Below are 5,717 nucleotides of genomic sequence, written 5' to 3'. Positions count from 1 at the left end.
CCGGTGACCTCAGCCTATAGCCTCCGGGGTCACCCAGCAAGCTGGGTGGGCGTTGTGCGCATGCGCTCAGTTTCAGAGGACGTGGCTGCTGGTCTTGCTCGAAGTTTTTACAGAGGCTTTTGCCAGGCTGTGGGAACCTTGAAATCTTTTAATATTGAGTAGGCAAAAATGTCTATCATTTTTATTCTGAAAGTGAAAGTCACTCAGTGGTGTCGGACTGTTTGCGACCCCATGGACTATACAGTCCATGAAATTTTCCAGACCAGAATACTGAAGTAGGTAGCCGTTCCTTTCTCCAGGGGATCTTCCCAACCCAGGGATAGAACCCAGGTCTCCCAGATTGCAGGCGGATTCTTTACCAGCTGAGCCACAAGGGAAGCCCAAGAATGTAAGCGTGGGTGAAGTGAAGTCGCTCAGTTATATCCGACTCTCTGTGACCCCATGGACTATAGCATACTAGGCTCCTCTGTCCATGGGATTTTTCAGGCAATAGTACTGGAGTGGATTGCCATTTCCTTCTCCAGGGGATCTTCCTGACCCAGGGATCGGACCCAGGGATCGAACCCAGGTCTCTCGGATTGTAGACAGACGCTTAACCGTCTGAGCCACCAGTCTACTCTTTAACAAAGATACTTATAGGAAAGTAATGTGAAACAGAGCTACCAAAGAGATAAGCATCGGAAAACAAAAACAATGCTAATATAATTAAACATCAATAGAGCATGTAGGAGGTAAATATACTGATGAAAATATACTGATTAATACTTTATTAATTAAAGTAATAATTAAATGGTTTTAAACAAAATTGCTAGGTATAAGATAAATATATAAAAATGCAACTTTTTCTGTAGCAACAAACAGTATTAAGGTGAATTCAAATAAAAATAACTTTTAAACTATAATGATAAATATCTCATTCCTAAAAATAAATATAATAAAAAGTATAAGAACTCCAAAGAAAAATTATACAGATATTTCTTGAAATTGCTTACATCCTAACTAAATGGAGAAATATTATATGCATTTCTATGGAAGATTCAGTATTATAAGCATGTTATTTAGTGTTAGTCACTCAGTTGTGTCCAACTCTTTGTGACCCGATAGACTGTAACCCACCAGGCTCCTCTGTCCATGAAATTCTCCAGGCAAGAATACTAGAATAGGTAGGCATTCCCCTCTCCAGGGGATTTTCCCAACCCAGGGATCAAAGCCAGGTCTCCTGCATTGCAGGCAGGTTCTTTACCATCTGAGCCACAGGTAAGCATAAACATGTTCATCTTCCCCAAATTTAATCTACTAGTAACTATAATGTCTCTTTCTCAATGAAGCCACATAATTTGTGTGTGAACGTTTATGTATGTGTATATGTGTGTGAACCTTGACAAGGTAATTCTAAAACTTAAATTGACTTGCAAAAGTCTATGAATAGCCAATATACTCTTAAAAAAGAAAGATATGATATTAAGAATTGTGAAAACATCACAGTAATGAGAGTTTGTGGTATAGATATAGGCATGTTCCAAAACAGACTCTAATTGTATATATCCTGGTTTATTGAAAGTTAGCTACTATTGAGAAGTGGGGGAAAAGAACAGTGTTTTAATAAAAAATTACAATAGTTTGATATCCACATTAAATACAAAATGTGACTAAAACTGTCCCTCACACAACACAGATTTCATTTCCAAATGGATTAACACAAATTCCAATTCCAAGTGGATTAGAAACTTAACTTTTTAATATTTTAGAGTTTATGGAATAAGCGCAGGCATAGGCAAATAGACCAAAGTAACCAAATAGTGTGTCTCCAAACAGACCACTTGTATATGTTGCTTGATTTATTTAAAAAAAAAAAAAAGCCTTTGCAGAGAAGTAGGGAGAAAGCATTATTTTTATGAAGAAATGACAGCAGAATAGTTGGTTCTAGAAGAATTCAGATCACCTTTCTAGTCCCAGCTCTCTTATATTCTAGCCCTGTCAACATGTGCATATTACTAAATTCTATGAGCCTCAGGCTGTTCATCTGTTAAATGGGTTTGATAAGCCCTGTATTCTAGAACTGCTAGAATATAGGTAATATATATAAAGGATATATCATAGTGCCTGGCATATCTGAGACGATTAACAGTTTGTGAATGCATTTCTAAGCACATGAAGTGCTATAGGACATGGAATAGTAAATCAACCAAAATGCTGATTTGCAAGTAAAACGTCATCAACTTCCCCCACTTGAAGACATAATGTAGTAGGGAAGAACAAATCTCATTGCATATTAGATGTGTTCCTTTACCTTACTGTAACCTTTGTGCTCTGGTGCCTGTGCTTAGTCATGCTGGCTCTGTACCTTCTTTAAAAGAATATTGCCTATAGCTTGAAATATACAGGATAACCTGACCATGACCTGACCAGAAAACAACATTTGTGCTGTTGGAGTTTACAGGAAGATTGTGTGATCTGACAGACCATGAGTTCTGGATTTGTAACGCATGGGCCACCACCCATTTCCTTGCAAGGCCCTGCAATAAGCCTTTCTCTGCTCCAGACTCCAGCCTTTTGGTGTTATTTGGCCTCACTATGTGTTGGGCACATGGACTTTCATTCAGTAAAATATTATTTGAGTGCTGAAGAGTCTTCTCCATTTGGATACAATTCACAGCTCCTAAAACTTGTGTGAAGGGCCACCTTCTTCTACTCCTCCCAGCTGCCATTCCATCCAAACCACACCTATTTTCATTCATTCCACCACAAGCAGAAATCTAGCCATTTGTAGACTTACAAAAGATAACAACTCAAATGCCCTTTTTAATGGAGTAGGCTCTAGTTCTGTACAATGTCATGAACCTCAGTCCATAGTTCGTCAGGCACTCTATCAGATATAGGCCCTTAAATCTATTTCTCACTTCCACTGTATAATCATAAGGGATTTGATTTAGGTCATACCTGAATGGTCTAGTGGTCTTCCCTACTTTCTTCAATTTGAGTCTGAATTTGGTAATAAGGAGTTCATGATCTGAGCCACAGTCAGCTCCTGGTCTTGTTTTTGTTGACTGTATAGAGCTTCTCCATCTTTGGCTGCAAAGGATATAATCAATCTGATTTCGGTGTTGACCATCTGGTGATGTCCATGTGTAGAGTCATCTCTTGTGTTGTTGAAGGGGTGTTTGCTATGACCAGTGCATTTTCTTGGCAAAACTCTATTATTAGTCTTTGCCCTGCTTCATTCTGCATTCCAAGGCCAAATTTGCCTGTTACTCAAGGTGTTTCTTGACTTCCTACTTTTGCATTCCAGTCCCCTATAATGAAAAGGACATCTTTTTTGGGTCAAGACCATCCCCATGGAAAAGAAATGCAAAAAAGCAAAATAGCTGTCTGGGGAGGCCTTACAAATAGCTATGAAAAGGAGAGAGGCGAAAAGCAAAGGAGAAAAGAAAAGATATAAGCATCTGAATGCAGAGTTCCAAAGAATAGCAAGAAGAGATAAGAAAGCATTCTTCAGCGATCAATGCAAAGAAATAAAGGACAACAACAGAATGGAAAAGACTAGAGATCTCTTCAAGAAAATTAAGAGATACCAAGGGAACATTTCATGCAAAGATGGGCTCCATAAAGGACAGAAATGGTATGGACCTAACAGAAGCAGAAGATATTAAGAAGAGGTGGCAAGAACACACAGAAGAACTATATAAAAAAGATCTTCATGACCAAGATAATCACGATGGTGTGATCACTCATCTAGAGCCAGACATCCTGGAATGTGAAGTGAAGTGGGCCTTAGAAAGCATCACTACGAACAAAGCTAGTGGAGGTGATGGAATTCCAGTTGAGCTGTTTCAAATCCTGAAAGATGATGCTGTGAAAGTGCTGCACTCAATATGCCAGCAAATTTGGAAAACTCAACAGTGGCCACAGGACTGGAAACGGTCAGTTTTCATTCCAATCCCAAAGAAAGGCAATGCCAAAGAATGCTCAAACTACCACACAATTGCAGTCATCTCACATGCTAGTAAAGTAATGCTCAAAATTCTCCAAGCCAGGCTCCAGCAATATGTGAACCATGAGCTTCCTGACGTTCAAGCTGGTTTTAGAAAAGGCAGAGGAACCAGAGATCAAATTGCCAACATCTGCTGGATCATGGAAAAAGCAAGAGAGTTCCAGAAAAACATCTATTTCTGCTTTATTGACTATGCCAAAGCCTTTGCCTGTGTGGACCACAATAAACTGTGGAAAATTCTGAAAGAGATGGGAATACCAGACCACCTGACCTACCTCTTGAGAAATCTGTATGCAGGTCAGGAAGCAACAGTTAGAACTGGACATGGAACAACAGACTGGTTCCAGATAGGAAAAGGAGTATGTCAAGGCTGTATATTGTCACCCTGCTTATTTAACTTCTATGCAGAATACATCATGAGAAATGCTGAGCTGGAAGAAGCACAAGCTGGAATCAAGATTGCTGGGAGAAATATCAATAACCTCAGATATGCAGATGACACCACCCTTATGGCAGAAAGTGAAGAGGAGCTAAAAAGCCTCTTGATGAAAGTGAAAGAAGAGAGTGAAAAAGTTGGCTTAAAGCTCAACATTCAGAAAACGAAGATCATGGCATCTGGTCCCATCACTTCATGGTAAATAGATAGGGAAACAGTGGAAACAGTGTCAGACTTTATTTTTTGGGTCTCCAAAATCACTGCAGATGGTGACTGCAGCCATGAAATTAAAAGACGCTTACTCCTTGGAAGAAAAGTTATGAGCAACCTAGACAGTATATTCAAAAGCAGAGACATTACTTTGCCAACTATGGTCCGTCTAGTCAAGGCTATGGTTTTTCCTGTGGTCATGTATGGATGTGAGAGTTGGACTGTGAAGAAGGCTGAGCACCAAAGAATTGATGCTTTTGAACTGTGTTGTTGGAGAAGACTCTTGAGAGTCCCTTGGACTGCAAGGAGATCCAACCAGTCCATTCTGAAGGAGATCAACCCTGGGATTTCTTTGGAAGGAATGATGCTAAAGCTGAAGCTCCAGTACTTTGGCCACCTGATGCGAAGAGCTGACTCATTGGAAAAGACTCTGATGCTGGGAGGGATTTGGGGAAGGAGAAGGGGACGACCAAGGATGAATTGGCTTGATGGCATCACGGACTCAATGGACGTGAGTCTGAGTGAACTCTGGGAGTTGGTGATGGACAGGGAGGCCTGGAGTGCTGCGATTCATGGGGTCGCAAAGAGTCGGACACGACTGAGCGACTGAACTGAACTGAACTGAACTGAACTGAGGCTCTAGTTCTTAGCTCAAAGAAAAAGACTGCAGGCTCAGCATCTTTTTCACATCATACCTCAATCAAGTCATAGACTTTTTCCCACAGAAACTCTCTGTACACAATGTACATAAAACACCTAGCTTTTGTACTAGATTCAACTGCACTGGGACAAAGTACAGGACACCTTCTGTTACTGTCACAGGTAGAAGTTCTCTTTGGCTTACCTAAAATATCAAAATAACTGTTATGAACTGTTTTTCATTTCAGGTTTAGTCTCTCAACTCTAAGATACATATGAGTGTCTGGCTTCTGCTTACAACACTGACAGCCTCATCTAGCCCACTATCCAACTTAACTTAAAAAATACCTCCCACTGAAGAAACTGGTTCAAAACCTCAAACATTCTTCCTTTCTGAGATTTATATTTGACTGTTCTCATCTACAGCTCATCCTGCTTAAC

Source organism: Ovis canadensis, chromosome X (assembly GCF_042477335.2).
Source record: "Ovis canadensis isolate MfBH-ARS-UI-01 breed Bighorn chromosome X, ARS-UI_OviCan_v2, whole genome shotgun sequence".
Taxonomy (NCBI): Eukaryota; Metazoa; Chordata; class Mammalia; order Artiodactyla; family Bovidae; genus Ovis; species Ovis canadensis.
The sequence above is the reverse complement of the archived record's forward strand: the minus strand, read 5'-3'. Positions refer to the sequence as shown.